A 17,255-nucleotide genomic window follows, 5' to 3' on the forward strand; every position below is an offset into this window, starting at 1 on the left:
AGCGCAAGCACGACAAACGTCTGCGGGACGAGACGAGACGAGACGACTAAGGAATAAGTTCGTGGTTACAAATCAAATTTGGAACTCTACACTCCTACACAACAATAGGCGGTGACGTATTTCAGAAATCACCTGCCGATTCGTAGTGTTTTGTCGTTTTCAAAGTCTTCTTGGCAAACTTGGTTAGCACATTCTCCCTCAAACTGAGTTAATTACTGCATTTTCGTTCCATTACAGTAGTTTAAAAGGCTTAAGGAAGCATCTTTGTCACAACAGAAAGGTAGTTTGAAAATTGGGCTGGCGACATAACAAAAAAAAAAAAAACAGTAAGGGAGCCAACAGCACCCGGGTTTCCCAGGCGGTCACCCATCCAAGTACTAGCCGAGCCCGATGATGCTTAACTTCGGTGATCGGACGAGAACCGGTGTATTCATCATGGTATGGCCGTTGGCGCTCATCTAATGTAGGAGCACGGCAGAATTCGCGTTCGGCTTTTCTCCCAACACACAAAATGTTAGTTTTCGGCCGCATTTGACGAAAGCGCTTCCTTCCGCAACCGCCAGTTCCTCGAGGACGGCGCGGGGAGGCACGCCCGGCGTCCCAGCAGAGTGACGGCCGAATTGGCGGGCGCACCGCCGCGTGTGTTAGACGCACTGCTGCTCGTTGCACCCCCTGTCATTCGCTGGGCGCGTGCAGCCTTCGACACTAGCGGAGGACGCATCTTGTCCCTGGTGTTCAGCGGAGGGCCTGTGCGGGGTGTGGCAGTGTCGTGCTGGAGGGCCCACTGGTAGCGATGTGGGCTTCCTCGCCTCGCCACGCCTCGCCTCGCCTCGCCTCACACCAGGTGTCTGCGTAGTTTGCAGTGCATTCGCACCATTCCTATCCCTGTCCCTGTCCCCGTCCCGACTTGTCCCGACTTTGCTCGACTGCCGCTCGCTGCCGCTCGGGTCGTAGTCCATATGACAGCGCAAGCACGACAAACGTCTGCGGGACGAGACGAGACGAGACGACTAAGGAATAAGTTCGTGGTTACAAATCAAATTTGGAACTCTACACTCCTACACAACAATAGGCGGTGACGTATTTCAGAAATCACCTGCCGATTCGTAGTGTTTTGTCGTTTTCAAAGTCTTCTTGGCAAACTTGGTTAGCACATTCTCCCTCAAACTGAGTTAATTACTGCATTTTCGTTCCATTACAGTAGTTTAAAAGGCTTAAGGAAGCATCTTTGTCACAACAGAAAGGTAGTTTGAAAATTGGGCTGGCGACATAACAAAAAAAAAAAAAAAACAGTAAGGGAGCCAACAGCACCCGGGTTTCCCAGGCGGTCACCCATCCAAGTACTAGCCGAGCCCGATGTTGCTTAACTTCGGTGATCGGACGAGAACCGGTGTATTCATCATGGTATGGCCGTTGGCGCTCATCTAATGTAGGAGCACGGCAGAATTCGCGTTCGGCTTTTCTCCCAACACACAAAATGTTAGTTTTCGGCCGCATTTGACGAAAGCGCTTCCTTCCGCAACCGCCAGTTCCTCGAGGACGGCGCGGGGAGGCACGCCCGGCGTCCCAGCAGAGTGACGGCCGAATTGGCGGGCGCACCGCCGCGTGTGTTAGACGCACTGCTGCTCGTTGCACCCCCTGTCATTCGCTGGGCGCGTGCAGCCTTCGACACTAGCGGAGGACGCATCTTGTCCCTGGTGTTCAGCGGAGGGCCTGTGCGGGGTGTGGCAGTGTCGTGCTGGAGGGCCCACTGGTAGCGATGTGGGCTTCCTCGCCTCGCCACGCCTCGCCTCGCCTCGCCTCACACCAGGTGTCTGCGTAGTTTGCAGTGCATTCGCACCATTCCTATCCCTGTCCCTGTCCCCGTCCCGACTTGTCCCGACTTTGCTCGACTGCCGCTCGCTGCCGCTCGGGTCGTAGTCCATATGACAGCGCAAGCACGACAAACGTCTGCGGGACGAGACGAGACGAGACGACTAAGGAATAAGTTCGTGGTTACAAATCAAATTTGGAACTCTACACTCCTACACAACAATAGGCGGTGACGTATTTCAGAAATCACCTGCCGATTCGTAGTGTTTTGTCGTTTTCAAAGTCTTCTTGGCAAACTTGGTTAGCACATTCTCCCTCAAACTGAGTTAATTACTGCATTTTCGTTCCATTACAGTAGTTTAAAAGGCTTAAGGAAGCATCTTTGTCACAACAGAAAGGTAGTTTGAAAATTGGGCTGGCGACATAACAAAAAAAAAAAAACAGTAAGGGAGCCAACAGCAGCCGGGTTTCCCAGGCGGTCACCCATCCAAGTACTAGCCGAGCCCGATGATGCTTAACTTCGGTGATCGGACGAGAACCGGTGTATTCATCATGGTATGGCCGTTGGCGCTCATCTAATGTAGGAGCACGGCAGAATTCGCGTTCGGCTTTTCTCCCAACACACAAAATGTTAGTTTTCGGCCGCATTTGACGAAAGCGCTTCCTTCCGCAACCGCCAGTTCCTCGAGGACGGCGCGGGGAGGCACGCCCGGCGTCCCAGCAGAGTGACGGCCGAATTGGCGGGCGCACCGCCGCGTGTGTTAGACGCACTGCTGCTCGTTGCACCCCCTGTCATTCGCTGGGCGCGTGCAGCCTTCGACACTAGCGGAGGACGCATCTTGTCCCTGGTGTTCAGCGGAGGGCCTGTGCGGGGTGTGGCAGTGTCGTGCTGGAGGGCCCACTGGTAGCGATGTGGGCTTCCTCGCCTCGCCACGCCTCGCCTCGCCTCGCCTCACACCAGGTGTCTGCGTAGTTTGCAGTGCATTCGCACCATTCCTATCCCTGTCCCTGTCCCCGTCCCGACTTGTCCCGACTTTGCTCGACTGCCGCTCGCTGCCGCTCGGGTCGTGGTCCATATGACAGCGCAAGCACGACAAACGTCTGCGGGACGAGACGAGACGAGACGACTAAGGAATAAGTTCGTGGTTACAAATCAAATTTGGAACTCAACACACCTACACAACAATAGGCGGTGACGTATTTCAGAAATCACCTGCCGATTCGTAGTGTTTTGTCGTTTTCAAAGTCTTCTTGGCAAACTTGGTTAGCACATTCTCCCTCAAACTGAGTTAATTACTGCATTTTCGTTCCATTACAGTAGTTTAAAAGGCTTAAGGAAGCATCTTTGTCACAACAGAAAGGTAGTTTGAAAATTGGGCTGGCGACATAACAAAAAAAAAAAAAACAGTAAGGGAGCCAACAGCACCCGGGTTTCCCAGGCGGTCACCCATCCAAGTACTAGCCGAGCCCGATGATGCTTAACTTCGGTGATCGGACGTGAACCGGTGTATTCATCATGGTATGGCCGTTGGCGCTCATCTAATGTAGGAGCACGGCAGAATTCGCGTTCGGCTTTTCTCCCAACACACAAAATGTTAGTTTTCGGCCGCATTTGACGAAAGCGCTTCCTTCCGCAACCGCCAGTTCCTCGAGGACGGCGCGGGGAGGCACGCCCGGCGTCCCAGCAGAGTGACGGCCGAATTGGCGGGCGCACCGCCGCGTGTGTTAGACGCACTGCTGCTCGTTGCACCCCCTGTCATTCGCTGGGCGCGTGCAGCCTTCGACACTAGCGGAGGACGCATCTTGTCCCTGGTGTTCAGCGGAGGGCCTGTGCGGGGTGTGGCAGTGTCGTGCTGGAGGGCCCACTGGTAGCGATGTGGGCTTCCTCGCCTCGCCACGCCTCGCCTCGCCTCGCCTCACACCAGGTGTCTGCGTAGTTTGCAGTGCATTCGCACCATTCCTATCCCTGTCCCTGTCCCCGTCCCGACTTGTCCCGACTTTGCTCGACTGCCGCTCGCTGCCGCTCGGGTCGTAGTCCATATGACAGCGCAAGCACGACAAACGTCTGCGGGACGAGACGAGACGAGACGACTAAGGAATAAGTTCGTGGTTACAAATCAAATTTGGAACTCTACACTCCTACACAACAATAGGCGGTGACGTATTTCAGAAATCACCTGCCGATTCGTAGTGTTTTGTCGTTTTCAAAGTCTTCTTGGCAAACTTGGTTAGCACATTCTCCCTCAAACTGAGTTAATTACTGCATTTTCGTTCCATTACAGTAGTTTAAAAGGCTTAAGGAAGCATCTTTGTCACAACAGAAAGGTAGTTTTAAAATTGGGCTGGCGACATAACAAAAAAAAAAAAAAACAGTAAGGGAGCCAACAGCACCCGGGTTTCCCAGGCGGTCACCCATCCAAGTACTAGCCGAGCCCGATGTTGCTTAACTTCGGTGATCGGACGAGAACCGGTGTATTCATCATGGTATGGCCGTTGGCGCTCATCTAATGTAGGAGCACGGCAGAATTCGCGTTCGGCTTTTCTCCCAACACACAAAATGTTAGTTTTCGGCCGCATTTGACGAAAGCGCTTCCTTCCGCAACCGCCAGTTCCTCGAGGACGGCGCGGGGAGGCACGCCCGGCGTCCCAGCAGAGTGACGGCCGAATTGGCGGGCGCACCGCCGCGTGTGTTAGACGCACTGCTGCTCGTTGCACCCCCTGTCATTCGCTGGGCGCGTGCAGCCTTCGACACTAGCGGAGGACGCATCTTGTCCCTGGTGTTCAGCGGAGGGCCTGTGCGGGGTGTGGCAGTGTCGTGCTGGAGGGCCCACTGGTAGCGATGTGGGCTTCCTCGCCTCGCCACGCCTCGCCTCGCCTCGCCTCACACCAGGTGTCTGCGTAGTTTGCAGTGCATTCGCACCATTCCTATCCCTGTCCCTGTCCCCGTCCCGACTTGTCCCGACTTTGCTCGACTGCCGCTCGCTGCCGCTCGGGTCGTAGTCCATATGACAGCGCAAGCACGACAAACGTCTGCGGGACGAGACGAGACGAGACGACTAAGGAATAAGTTCGTGGTTACAAATCAAATTTGGAACTCTACACTCCTACACAACAATAGGCGGTGACGTATTTCAGAAATCACCTGCCGATTCGTAGTGTTTTGTCGTTTTCAAAGTCTTCTTGGCAAACTTGGTTAGCACATTCTCCCTCAAACTGAGTTAATTACTGCATTTTCGTTCCATTACAGTAGTTTAAAAGGCTTAAGGAAGCATCTTTGTCACAACAGAAAGGTAGTTTGAAAATTGGGCTGGCGACATAACAAAAAAAAAAAAACAGTAAGGGAGCCAACAGCAGCCGGGTTTCCCAGGCGGTCACCCATCCAAGTACTAGCCGAGCCCGATGATGCTTAACTTCGGTGATCGGACGAGAACCGGTGTATTCATCATGGTATGGCCGTTGGCGCTCATCTAATGTAGGAGCACGGCAGAATTCGCGTTCGGCTTTTCTCCCAACACACAAAATGTTAGTTTTCGGCCGCATTTGACGAAAGCGCTTCCTTCCGCAACCGCCAGTTCCTCGAGGACGGCGCGGGGAGGCACGCCCGGCGTCCCAGCAGAGTGACGGCCGAATTGGCGGGCGCACCGCCGCGTGTGTTAGACGCACTGCTGCTCGTTGCACCCCCTGTCATTCGCTGGGCGCGTGCAGCCTTCGACACTAGCGGAGGACGCATCTTGTCCCTGGTGTTCAGCGGAGGGCCTGTGCGGGGTGTGGCAGTGTCGTGCTGGAGGGCCCACTGGTAGCGATGTGGGCTTCCTCGCCTCGCCACGCCTCGCCTCGCCTCGCCTCACACCAGGTGTCTGCGTAGTTTGCAGTGCATTCGCACCATTCCTATCCCTGTCCCTGTCCCCGTCCCGACTTGTCCCGACTTTGCTCGACTGCCGCTCGCTGCCGCTCGGGTCGTGGTCCATATGACAGCGCAAGCACGACAAACGTCTGCGGGACGAGACGAGACGAGACGACTAAGGAATAAGTTCGTGGTTACAAATCAAATTTGGAACTCAACACACCTACACAACAATAGGCGGTGACGTATTTCAGAAATCACCTGCCGATTCGTAGTGTTTTGTCGTTTTCAAAGTCTTCTTGGCAAACTTGGTTAGCACATTCTCCCTCAAACTGAGTTAATTACTGCATTTTCGTTCCATTACAGTAGTTTAAAAGGCTTAAGGAAGCATCTTTGTCACAACAGAAAGGTAGTTTGAAAATTGGGCTGGCGACATAACAAAAAAAAAACAGTAAGGGAGCCAACAGCACCCGGGTTTCCCAGGCGGTCACCCATCCAAGTACTAGCCGAGCCCGATGATGCTTAACTTCGGTGATCGGACGAGAACCGGTGTATTCATCATGGTATGGCCGTTGGCGCTCATCTAATGTAGGAGCACGGCAGAATTCGCGTTCGGCTTTTCTCCCAACACACAAAATGTTAGTTTTCGGCCGCATTTGACGAAAGCGCTTCCTTCCGCAACCGCCAGTTCCTCGAGGACGGCGCGGGGAGGCACGCCCGGCGTCCCAGCAGAGTGACGGCCGAATTGGCGGGCGCACCGCCGCGTGTGTTAGACGCACTGCTGCTCGTTGCACCCCCTGTCATTCGCTGGGCGCGTGCAGCCTTCGACACTAGCGGAGGACGCATCTTGTCCCTGGTGTTCAGCGGAGGGCCTGTGCGGGGTGTGGCAGTGTCGTGCTGGAGGGCCCACTGGTAGCGATGTGGGCTTCCTCGCCTCGCCACGCCTCGCCTCGCCTCGCCTCACACCAGGTGTCTGCGTAGTTTGCAGTGCATTCGCACCATTCCTATCCCTGTCCCTGTCCCCGTCCCGACTTGTCCCGACTTTGCTCGACTGCCGCTCGCTGCCGCTCGGGTCGTGGTCCATATGACAGCGCAAGCACGACAAACGTCTGCGGGACGAGACGAGACGAGACGACTAAGGAATAAGTTCGTGGTTACAAATCAAATTTGGAACTCAACACACCTACACAACAATAGGCGGTGACGTATTTCAGAAATCACCTGCCGATTCGTAGTGTTTTGTCGTTTTCAAAGTCTTCTTGGCAAACTTGGTTAGCACATTCTCCCTCAAACTGAGTTAATTACTGCATTTTCGTTCCATTACAGTAGTTTAAAAGGCTTAAGAAGCATCTTTGTCACAACAGAAAGGTAGTTTGAAAATTGGGCTGGCGACATAACAAAAAAAAAACAGTAAGGGAGCCAACAGCACCCGGGTTTCCCAGGCGGTCACCCATCCAAGTACTAGCCGAGCCCGATGATGCTTAACTTCGGTGATCGGACGAGAACCGGTGTATTCATCATGGTATGGCCGTTGGCGCTCATCTAATGTAGGAGCACGGCAGAATTCGCGTTCGGCTTTTCTCCCAACACACAAAATGTTAGTTTTCGGCCGCATTTGACGAAAGCGCTTCCTTCCGCAACCGCCAGTTCCTCGAGGACGGCGCGGGGAGGCACGCCCGGCGTCCCAGCAGAGTGACGGCCGAATTGGCGGGCGCACCGCCGCGTGTGTTAGACGCACTGCTGCTCGTTGCACCCCCTGTCATTCGCTGGGCGCGTGCAGCCTTCGACACTAGCGGAGGACGCATCTTGTCCCTGGTGTTCAGCGGAGGGCCTGTGCGGGGTGTGGCAGTGTCGTGCTGGAGGGCCCACTGGTAGCGATGTGGGCTTCCTCGCCTCGCCACGCCTCGCCTCGCCTCGCCTCACACCAGGTGTCTGCGTAGTTTGCAGTGCATTCGCACCATTCCTATCCCTGTCCCTGTCCCCGTCCCGACTTGTCCCGACTTTGCTCGACTGCCGCTCGCTGCCGCTCGGGTCGTGGTCCATATGACAGCGCAAGCACGACAAACGTCTGCGGGACGAGACGAGACGAGACGAGACGACTAAGGAATAAGTTCGTGGTTACAAATCAAATTTGGAACTCAACACACCTACACAACAATAGGCGGTGACGTATTTCAGAAATCACCTGCCGATTCGTAGTGTTTTGTCGTTTTCAAAGTCTTCTTGGCAAACTTGGTTAGCACATTCTCCCTCAAACTGAGTTAATTACTGCATTTTCGTTCCATTACAGTAGTTTAAAAGGCTTAAGGAAGCATCTTTGTCACAACAGAAAGGTAGTTTGAAAATTGGGCTGGCGACATAACAAAAAAAAAACAGTAAGGGAGCCAACAGCACCCGGGTTTCCCAGGCGGTCACCCATCCAAGTACTAGCCGAGCCCGATGATGCTTAACTTCGGTGATCGGACGAGAACCGGTGTATTCATCATGGTATGGCCGTTGGCGCTCATCTAATGTAGGACCACGGCAGAATTCGCGTTCGGCTTTTCTCCCAACACACAAAATGTTAGTTTTCGGCCGCATTTGACGAAAGCGCTTCCTTCCGCAACCGCCAGTTCCTCGAGGACGGCGCGGGGAGGCACGCCCGGCGTCCCAGCAGAGTGACGGCCGAATTGGCGGGCGCACCGCCGCGTGTGTTAGACGCACTGTTGCTCGTTGCACCCCCTGTCATTCGCTGGGCGCGTGCAGCCTTCGACACTAGCGGAGGACGCATCTTGTCCCTGGTGTTCAGCGGAGGGCCTGTGCGGGGTGTGGCAGTGTCGTGCTGGAGGGCCCACTGGTAGAGATGTGGGCTTCCTCGCCTCGCCACGCCTCGCCTCGCCTCGCCTCACACCAGGTGTCTGCGTAGTTTGCAGTGCATTCGCACCATTCCTATCCCTGTCCCTGTCCCCGTCCCGACTTTGCTCGACTGCCGCTCGCTGCCGCTCGGGTCGTGGTCCATATGACAGCGCAAGCACGACAAACGTCTGCGGGACGAGACGAGACGAGACGAGACGACTAAGGAATAAGTTCGTGGTTACAAATCAAATTTGGAACTCAACACACCTACACAACAATAGGCGGTGACGTATTTCAGAAATCACCTGCCGATTCGTACTGTTTTGTCGTTTTCAAAGTCTTCTTGGCAAACTTGGTTAGCACATTCTCCCTCAAACTGAGTTAATTACTGCATTTTCGTTCCATTACAGTAGTTTAAAAGGCTTAAGGAAGCATCTTTGTCACAACAGAAAGGTAGTTTGAAAATTGGGCTGGCGACATAACAAAAAAAAAACAGTAAGGGAGCCAACAGCACCCGGGTTTCCCAGGCGGTCACCCATCCAAGTACTAGCCGAGCCCGATGATGCTTAACTTCGGTGATCGGACGAGAACCGGTGTATTCATCATGGTATGGCCGTTGGCGCTCATCTAATGTAGGACCACGGCAGAATTCGCGTTCGGCTTTTCTCCCAACACACAAAATGTTAGTTTTCGGCCGCATTTGACGAAAGCGCTTCCTTCCGCAACCGCCAGTTCCTCGAGGACGGCGCGGGGAGGCACGCCCGGCGTCCCAGCAGAGTGACGGCCGAATTGGCGGGCGCACCGCCGCGTGTGTTAGACGCACTGTTGCTCGTTGCACCCCCTGTCATTCGCTGGGCGCGTGCAGCCTTCGACACTAGCGGAGGACGCATCTTGTCCCTGGTGTTCAGCGGAGGGCCTGTGCGGGGTGTGGCAGTGTCGTGCTGGAGGGCCCACTGGTAGAGATGTGGGCTTCCTCGCCTCGCCACGCCTCGCCTCGCCTCGCCTCACACCAGGTGTCTGCGTAGTTTGCAGTGCATTCGCACCATTCCTATCCCTGTCCCTGTCCCCGTCCCGACTTTGCTCGACTGCCGCTCGCTGCCGCTCGGGTCGTGGTCCATATGACAGCGCAAGCACGACAAACGTCTGCGGGACGAGACGAGACGAGACGACTAAGGAATAAGTTCGTGGTTACAAATCAAATTTGGAACTCAACACACCTACACAACAATAGGCGGTGACGTATTTCAGAAATCACCTGCCGATTCGTAGTGTTTTGTCGTTTTCAAAGTCTTCTTGGCAAACTTGGTTAGCACATTCTCCCTCAAACTGAGTTAATTACTGCATTTTCGTTCCATTACAGTAGTTTAAAAGGCTTAAGGAAGCATCTTTGTCACAACAGAAAGGTAGTTTGAAAATTGGGCTGGCGACATAACAAAAAAAAAACAGTAAGGGAGCCAACAGCACCCGGGTTTCCCAGGCGGTCACCCATCCAAGTACTAGCCGAGCCCGATGATGCTTAACTTCGGTGATCGGACGAGAACCGGTGTATTCATCATGGTATGGCCGTTGGCGCTCATCTAATGTAGGACCACGGCAGAATTCGCGTTCGGCTTTTCTCCCAACACACAAAATGTTAGTTTTCGGCCGCATTTGACGAAAGCGCTTCCTTCCGCAACCGCCAGTTCCTCGAGGACGGCGCGGGGAGGCACGCCCGGCGTCCCAGCAGAGTGACGGCCGAATTGGCGGGCGCACCGCCGCGTGTGTTAGACGCACTGTTGCTCGTTGCACCCCCTGTCATTCGCTGGGCGCGTGCAGCCTTCGACACTAGCGGAGGACGCATCTTGTCCCTGGTGTTCAGCGGAGGGCCTGTGCGGGGTGTGGCAGTGTCGTGCTGGAGGGCCCACTGGTAGAGATGTGGGCTTCCTCGCCTCGCCACGCCTCGCCTCGCCTCGCCTCACACCAGGTGTCTGCGTAGTTTGCAGTGCATTCGCACCATTCCTATCCCTGTCCCTGTCCCCGTCCCGACTTTGCTCGACTGCCGCTCGCTGCCGCTCGGGTCGTGGTCCATATGACAGCGCAAGCACGACAAACGTCTGCGGGACGAGACGAGACGAGACGAGACGACTAAGGAATAAGTTCGTGGTTACAAATCAAATTTGGAACTCAACACACCTACACAACAATAGGCGGTGACGTATTTCAGAAATCACCTGCCGATTCGTACTGTTTTGTCGTTTTCAAAGTCTTCTTGGCAAACTTGGTTAGCACATTCTCCCTCAAACTGAGTTAATTACTGCATTTTCGTTCCATTACAGTAGTTTAAAAGGCTTAAGGAAGCATCTTTGTCACAACAGAAAGGTAGTTTGAAAATTGGGCTGGCGACATAACAAAAAAAAAACAGTAAGGGAGCCAACAGCACCCGGGTTTCCCAGGCGGTCACCCATCCAAGTACTAGCCGAGCCCGATGATGCTTAACTTCGGTGATCGGACGAGAACCGGTGTATTCATCATGGTATGGCCGTTGGCGCTCATCTAATGTAGGACCACGGCAGAATTCGCGTTCGGCTTTTCTCCCAACACACAAAATGTTAGTTTTCGGCCGCATTTGACGAAAGCGCTTCCTTCCGCAACCGCCAGTTCCTCGAGGACGGCGCGGGGAGGCACGCCCGGCGTCCCAGCAGAGTGACGGCCGAATTGGCGGGCGCACCGCCGCGTGTGTTAGACGCACTGTTGCTCGTTGCACCCCCTGTCATTCGCTGGGCGCGTGCAGCCTTCGACACTAGCGGAGGACGCATCTTGTCCCTGGTGTTCAGCGGAGGGCCTGTGCGGGGTGTGGCAGTGTCGTGCTGGAGGGCCCACTGGTAGAGATGTGGGCTTCCTCGCCTCGCCACGCCTCGCCTCGCCTCGCCTCACACCAGGTGTCTGCGTAGTTTGCAGTGCATTCGCACCATTCCTATCCCTGTCCCTGTCCCCGTCCCGACTTTGCTCGACTGCCGCTCGCTGCCGCTCGGGTCGTGGTCCATATGACAGCGCAAGCACGACAAACGTCTGCGGGACGAGACGAGACGAGACGAGACGACTAAGGAATAAGTTCGTGGTTACAAATCAAATTTGGAACTCAACACACCTACACAACAATAGGCGGTGACGTATTTCAGAAATCACCTGCCGATTCGTACTGTTTTGTCGTTTTCAAAGTCTTCTTGGCAAACTTGGTTAGCACATTCTCCCTCAAACTGAGTTAATTACTGCATTTTCGTTCCATTACAGTAGTTTAAAAGGCTTAAGGAAGCATCTTTGTCACAACAGAAAGGTAGTTTGAAAATTGGGCTGGCGACATAACAAAAAAAAAAACAGTAAGGGAGCCAACAGCACCCGGGTTTCCCAGGCGGTCACCCATCCAAGTACTAGCCGGGCCCGATGATGCTTAAATTCGGTGATCGGACGAGAACCGGTGTATTCATCATGGTATGGCCGTTGGCGCTCATCTAATGTAGGAGCACGGCAGAATTCGCGTTCGGCTTTTCTCCCAACACACAAAATGTTAGTTTTCGGCCGCATTTGACGAAAGCGCTTCCTTCCGCAACCGCCAGTTCCTCGAGGACGGCGCGGGGAGACGCGCCCGGCGTCCCAGCAGAGTGACGGCCGAATTGGCGGGCGCACCGCCGCGTGTGTTAGACGCACTGCTGCTCGTTGCACCCCCTGTCATTCGCTGGGCGCGTGCAGCCTTCGACACTAGCGGAGGACGCATCTTGTCCCTGGTGTTCAGCGGAGGGCCTGTGCGGGGTGTGGCAGTGTCGTGCTGGAGGGCCCACTGGTAGCGATGTGGGCTTCCTCGCCTCGCCTCGCCTCGCCTCACACCAGGTGTCTGCGTAGTTTGCAGTGCATTCGCACCATTCCTATCCCTGTCCCTGTCCCCGTCCCGACTTGTCCCGACTTTGCTCGACTGCCGCTCGCTGCCGCTCGGGTCGTGGTCCATATGACAGCGCAAGCACGACAAACGTCTGCGGGACGAGACGAGACGAGACGACTAAGGAATAAGTTCGTGGTTACAAATCAAATTTGGAACTCAACACACCTACACAACAATAGGCGGTGACGTATTTCAGAAATCACCTGCCGATTCGTAGTGTTTTGTCGTTTTCAAAGTCTTCTTGGCAAACTTGGTTAGCACATTCTCCCTCAAACTGAGTTAATTACTGCATTTTCGTTCCATTACAGTAGTTTAAAAGGCTTAAGGAAGCATCTTTGTCACAACAGAAAGGTAGTTTGAAAATTGGGCTGGCGACATAACAAAAAAAAAACAGTAAGGGAGCCAACAGCACCCGGGTTTCCCAGGCGGTCACCCATCCAAGTACTAGCCGAGCCCGATGATGCTTAACTTCGGTGATCGGACGAGAACCGGTGTATTCATCATGGTATGGCCGTTGGCGCTCATCTAATGTAGGAGCACGGCAGAATTCGCGTTCGGCTTTTCTCCCAACACACAAAATGTTAGTTTTCGGCCGCATTTGACGAAAGCGCTTCCTTCCGCTACCGCCAGTTCCTCGAGGACGGCGCGGGGAGGCACGCCCGGCGTCCCAGCAGAGTGACGGCCGAATTGGCGGGCGCACCGCCGCGTGTGTTAGACGCACTGCTGCTCGTTGCACCCCCTGTCATTCGCTGGGCGCGTGCAGCCTTCGACACTAGCGGAGGACGCATCTTGTCCCTGGTGTTCAGCGGAGGGCCTGTGCGGGGTGTGGCAGTGTCGTGCTGGAGGGCCCACTGGTAGCGATGTGGGCTTCCTCGCCTCGCCTCGCCTCGCCTCACACCAGGTGTCTGCGTAGTTTGCAGTGCATTCGCACCATTCCTATCCCTGTCCCTGTCCCCGTCCCGACTTGTCCCGACTTTGCTCGACTGCCGCTCGCTGCCGCTCGGGTCGTGGTCCATATGACAGCGCAAGCACGACAAACGTCTGCGGGACGAGACGAGACGAGACGAGACGACTAAGGAATAAGTTCGTGGTTACAAATCAAATTTGGAACTCAACACACCTACACAACAATAGGCGGTGACGTATTTCAGAAATCACCTGCCGATTCGTAGTGTTTTGTCGTTTTCAAAGTCTTCTTGGCAAACTTGGTTAGCACATTCTCCCTCAAACTGAGTTAATTACTGCATTTTCGTTCCATTACAGTAGTTTAAAAGGCTTAAGGAAGCATCTTTGTCACAACAGAAAGGTAGTTTGAAAATTGGGCTGGCGACATAACAAAAAAAAAAAAACAGTAAGGGAGCCAACAGCACCCGGGTTTCCCAGGCGGTCACCCATCCAAGTACTAGCCGAGCCCGATGATGCTTAACTTCGGTGATCGGACGAGAACCGGTGTATTCATCATGGTATGGCCGTTGGCGCTCATCTAATGTAGGAGCACGGCAGAATTCGCGTTCGGCTTTTCTCCCAACACACAAAATGTTAGTTTTCGGCCGCATTTGACGAAAGCGCTTCCTTCCGCAACCGCCAGTTCCTCGAGGACGGCGCGGGGAGGCACGCCCGGCGTCCCAGCAGAGTGACGGCCGAATTGGCGGGCGCACCGCCGCGTGTGTTAGACGCACTGCTGCTCGTTGCACCCCCTGTCATTCGCTGGGCGCGTGCAGCCTTCGACACTAGCGGAGGACGCATCTTGTCCCTGGTGTTCAGCGGAGGGCCTGTGCGGGGTGTGGCAGTGTCGTGCTGGAGGGCCCACTGGTAGCGATGTGGGCTTCCTCGCCTCGCCACGCCTCGCCTCGCCTCGCCTCACACCAGGTGTCTGCGTAGTTTGCAGTGCATTCGCACCATTCCTATCCCTGTCCCTGTCCCCGTCCCGACTTGTCCCGACTTTGCTCGACTGCCGCTCGCTGCCGCTCGGGTCGTGGTCCATATGACAGCGCAAGCACGACAAACGTCTGCGGGACGAGACGAGACGAGACGACTAAGGAATAAGTTCGTGGTTACAAATCAAATTTGGAACTCAACACACCTACACAACAATAGGCGGTGACGTATTTCAGAAATCACCTGCCGATTCGTAGTGTTTTGTCGTTTTCAAAGTCTTCTTGGCAAACTTGGTTAGCACATTCTCCCTCAAACTGAGTTAATTACTGCATTTTCGTTCCATTACAGTAGTTTAAAAGGCTTAAGGAAGCATCTTTGTCACAACAGAAAGGTAGTTTGAAAATTGGGCTGGCGACATAACAAAAAAAAAACAGTAAGGGAGCCAACAGCACCCGGGTTTCCCAGGCGGTCACCCATCCAAGTACTAGCCGAGCCCGATGATGCTTAACTTCGGTGATCGGACGAGAACCGGTGTATTCATCATGGTATGGCCGTTGGCGCTCATCTAATGTAGGAGCACGGCAGAATTCGCGTTCGGCTTTTCTCCCAACACACAAAATGTTAGTTTTCGGCCGCATTTGACGAAAGCGCTTCCTTCCGCAACCGCCAGTTCCTCGAGGACGGCGCGGGGAGGCACGCCCGGCGTCCCAGCAGAGTGACGGCCGAATTGGCGGGCGCACCGCCGCGTGTGTTAGACGCACTGCTGCTCGTTGCACCCCCTGTCATTCGCTGGGCGCGTGCAGCCTTCGACACTAGCGGAGGACGCATCTTGTCCCTGGTGTTCAGCGGAGGGCCTGTGCGGGGTGTGGCAGTGTCGTGCTGGAGGGCCCACTGGTAGCGATGTGGGCTTCCTCGCCTCGCCACGCCTCGCCTCGCCTCGCCTCACACCAGGTGTCTGCGTAGTTTGCAGTGCATTCGCACCATTCCTATCCCTGTCCCTGTCCCCGTCCCGACTTGTCCCGACTTTGCTCGACTGCCGCTCGCTGCCGCTCGGGTCGTGGTCCATATGACAGCGCAAGCACGACAAACGTCTGCGGGACGAGACGAGACGAGACGAGACGACTAAGGAATAAGTTCGTGGTTACAAATCAAATTTGGAACTCAACACACCTACACAACAATAGGCGGTGACGTATTTCAGAAATCACCTGCCGATTCGTAGTGTTTTGTCGTTTTCAAAGTCTTCTTGGCAAACTTGGTTAGCACATTCTCCCTCAAACTGAGTTAATTACTGCATTTTCGTTCCATTACAGTAGTTTAAAAGGCTTAAGGAAGCATCTTTGTCACAACAGAAAGGTAGTTTGAAAATTGGGCTGGCGACATAACAAAAAAAAAAACAGTAACGGAGCCAACAGCACCCGGGTTTCCCAGGCGGTCACCCATCCAAGTACTAGCCGAGCCCGATGATGCTTAACTTCGGTGATCGGACGAGAACCGGTGTATTCATCATGGTATGGCCGTTGGCGCTCATCTAATGTAGGAGCACGGCAGAATTCGCGTTCGGCTTTTCTCCCAACACACAAAATGTTAGTTTTCGGCCGCATTTGACGAAAGCGCTTCCTTCCGCAACCGCCAGTTCCTCGAGGACGGCGCGGGGAGGCACGCCCGGCGTCCCAGCAGAGTGACGGCCGAATTGTCGGGCGCACCGCCGCGTGTGTTAGACGCACTGCTGCTCGTTGCACCCCCTGTCATTCGCTGGGCGCGTGCAGCCTTCGACACTAGCGGAGGACGCATCTTGTCCCTGGTGTTCAGCGGAGGGCCTGTGCGGGGTGTGGCAGTGTCGTGCTGGAGGGCCCACTGGTAGCGATGTGGGCTTCCTCGCCTCGCCACGCCTCGCCTCGCCTCGCCTCACACCAGGTGTCTGCGTAGTTTGCAGTGCATTCGCACCATTCCTATCCCTGTCCCTGTCCCCGTCCCGACTTGTCCCGACTTTGCTCGACTGCCGCTCGCTGCCGCTCGGGTCGTGGTCCATATGACAGCGCAAGCACGACAAACGTCTGCGGGACGAGACGAGACGAGACGACTAAGGAATAAGTTCGTGGTTACAAATCAAATTTGGAACTCAACACACCTACACAACAATAGGCGGTGACGTATTTCAGAAATCACCTGCCGATTCGTAGTGTTTTGTCGTTTTCAAAGTCTTCTTGGCAAACTTGGTTAGCACATTCTCCCTCAAACTGAGTTAATTACTGCATTTTCGTTCCATTACAGTAGTTTAAAAGGCTTAAGGAAGCATCTTTGTCACAACAGAAAGGTAGTTTGAAAATTGGGCTGGCGACATAACAAAAAAAAAAAAACAGTAAGGGAGCCAACAGCACCCGGGTTTCCCAGGCGGTCACCCATCCAAGTACTAGCCGAGCCCGATGATGCTTAACTTCGGTGATCGGACGAGAACCGGTGTATTCATCATGGTATGGCCGTTGGCGCTCATCTAATGTAGGAGCACGGCAGAATTCGCGTTCGGCTTTTCTCCCAACACACAAAATGTTAGTTTTCGGCCGCATTTGACGAAAGCGCTTCCTTCCGCAACCGCCAGTTCCTCGAGGACGGCGCGGGGAGGCACGCCCGGCGTCCCAGCAGAGTGACGGCCGAATTGGCGGGCGCACCGCCGCGTGTGTTAGACGCACTGCTGCTCGTTGCACCCCCTGTCATTCGCTGGGCGCGTGCAGCCTTCGACACTAGCGGAGGACGCATCTTGTCCCTGGTGTTCAGCGGAGGGCCTGTGCGGGGTGTGGCAGTGTCGTGCTGGAGGGCCCACTGGTAGCGATGTGGGCTTCCTCGCCTCGCCACGCCTCGCCTCGCCTCGCCTCACACCAGGTGTCTGCGTAGTTTGCAGTGCATTCGCACCATTCCTATCCCTGTCCCTGTCCCCGTCCCGACTTGTCCCGACTTTGCTCGACTGCCGCTCGC

At 54.8% G+C, this 17,255-nt stretch overlaps 18 non-coding genes across 18 annotated transcripts; all 18 read right to left on the reverse strand.

Moving 5' to 3' along the window:
* Nucleotides 1-333: 333 nt before the first annotated feature.
* On the reverse strand, nt 334-452 carry LOC126159515 (5S ribosomal RNA). Its single transcript, XR_007534373.1, has one exon. It is a non-coding gene; the product is annotated as a 5S ribosomal RNA (ribosomal RNA).
* Nucleotides 453-1,299: 847 nt separating this feature from the next.
* On the reverse strand, nt 1,300-1,418 carry LOC126159728 (5S ribosomal RNA). The gene has a single exon (XR_007534573.1). It is a non-coding gene; the product is annotated as a 5S ribosomal RNA (ribosomal RNA).
* An 844-nt stretch (nt 1,419-2,262) lies between these two features.
* Nucleotides 2,263-2,381, reverse strand: LOC126159718 (5S ribosomal RNA). Its single transcript, XR_007534564.1, has one exon. It is a non-coding gene; the product is annotated as a 5S ribosomal RNA (ribosomal RNA).
* Nucleotides 2,382-3,226: 845 nt separating this feature from the next.
* On the reverse strand, nt 3,227-3,345 carry LOC126159661 (5S ribosomal RNA). Its single transcript, XR_007534510.1, has one exon. It is a non-coding gene; the product is annotated as a 5S ribosomal RNA (ribosomal RNA).
* An 846-nt stretch (nt 3,346-4,191) lies between these two features.
* LOC126159729 (5S ribosomal RNA) lies at nt 4,192-4,310 on the reverse strand. The gene has a single exon (XR_007534574.1). It is a non-coding gene; the product is annotated as a 5S ribosomal RNA (ribosomal RNA).
* Nucleotides 4,311-5,154: 844 nt separating this feature from the next.
* On the reverse strand, nt 5,155-5,273 carry LOC126159720 (5S ribosomal RNA). Its single transcript, XR_007534566.1, has one exon. It is a non-coding gene; the product is annotated as a 5S ribosomal RNA (ribosomal RNA).
* An 841-nt stretch (nt 5,274-6,114) lies between these two features.
* Nucleotides 6,115-6,233, reverse strand: LOC126159516 (5S ribosomal RNA). Its single transcript, XR_007534374.1, has one exon. It is a non-coding gene; the product is annotated as a 5S ribosomal RNA (ribosomal RNA).
* An 840-nt stretch (nt 6,234-7,073) lies between these two features.
* Nucleotides 7,074-7,192, reverse strand: LOC126159517 (5S ribosomal RNA). Its single transcript, XR_007534375.1, has one exon. It is a non-coding gene; the product is annotated as a 5S ribosomal RNA (ribosomal RNA).
* An 846-nt stretch (nt 7,193-8,038) lies between these two features.
* LOC126159519 (5S ribosomal RNA) lies at nt 8,039-8,157 on the reverse strand. The gene has a single exon (XR_007534377.1). It is a non-coding gene; the product is annotated as a 5S ribosomal RNA (ribosomal RNA).
* Nucleotides 8,158-8,993: 836 nt separating this feature from the next.
* LOC126159520 (5S ribosomal RNA) lies at nt 8,994-9,112 on the reverse strand. Its single transcript, XR_007534378.1, has one exon. It is a non-coding gene; the product is annotated as a 5S ribosomal RNA (ribosomal RNA).
* An 831-nt stretch (nt 9,113-9,943) lies between these two features.
* LOC126159521 (5S ribosomal RNA) lies at nt 9,944-10,062 on the reverse strand. The gene has a single exon (XR_007534379.1). It is a non-coding gene; the product is annotated as a 5S ribosomal RNA (ribosomal RNA).
* An 836-nt stretch (nt 10,063-10,898) lies between these two features.
* Nucleotides 10,899-11,017, reverse strand: LOC126159522 (5S ribosomal RNA). Its single transcript, XR_007534380.1, has one exon. It is a non-coding gene; the product is annotated as a 5S ribosomal RNA (ribosomal RNA).
* An 837-nt stretch (nt 11,018-11,854) lies between these two features.
* Nucleotides 11,855-11,973, reverse strand: LOC126159717 (5S ribosomal RNA). The gene has a single exon (XR_007534563.1). It is a non-coding gene; the product is annotated as a 5S ribosomal RNA (ribosomal RNA).
* An 831-nt stretch (nt 11,974-12,804) lies between these two features.
* LOC126159523 (5S ribosomal RNA) lies at nt 12,805-12,923 on the reverse strand. Its single transcript, XR_007534381.1, has one exon. It is a non-coding gene; the product is annotated as a 5S ribosomal RNA (ribosomal RNA).
* An 839-nt stretch (nt 12,924-13,762) lies between these two features.
* LOC126159524 (5S ribosomal RNA) lies at nt 13,763-13,881 on the reverse strand. The gene has a single exon (XR_007534382.1). It is a non-coding gene; the product is annotated as a 5S ribosomal RNA (ribosomal RNA).
* Nucleotides 13,882-14,722: 841 nt separating this feature from the next.
* Nucleotides 14,723-14,841, reverse strand: LOC126159525 (5S ribosomal RNA). The gene has a single exon (XR_007534383.1). It is a non-coding gene; the product is annotated as a 5S ribosomal RNA (ribosomal RNA).
* Nucleotides 14,842-15,688: 847 nt separating this feature from the next.
* LOC126159526 (5S ribosomal RNA) lies at nt 15,689-15,807 on the reverse strand. Its single transcript, XR_007534384.1, has one exon. It is a non-coding gene; the product is annotated as a 5S ribosomal RNA (ribosomal RNA).
* An 844-nt stretch (nt 15,808-16,651) lies between these two features.
* On the reverse strand, nt 16,652-16,770 carry LOC126159527 (5S ribosomal RNA). Its single transcript, XR_007534385.1, has one exon. It is a non-coding gene; the product is annotated as a 5S ribosomal RNA (ribosomal RNA).
* Nucleotides 16,771-17,255: the final 485 nt, after the last annotated feature.

Source organism: Schistocerca cancellata, unplaced genomic scaffold (assembly GCF_023864275.1).
Source record: "Schistocerca cancellata isolate TAMUIC-IGC-003103 unplaced genomic scaffold, iqSchCanc2.1 HiC_scaffold_1144, whole genome shotgun sequence".
NCBI lineage: Eukaryota > Metazoa > Arthropoda > Insecta > Orthoptera > Acrididae > Schistocerca > Schistocerca cancellata.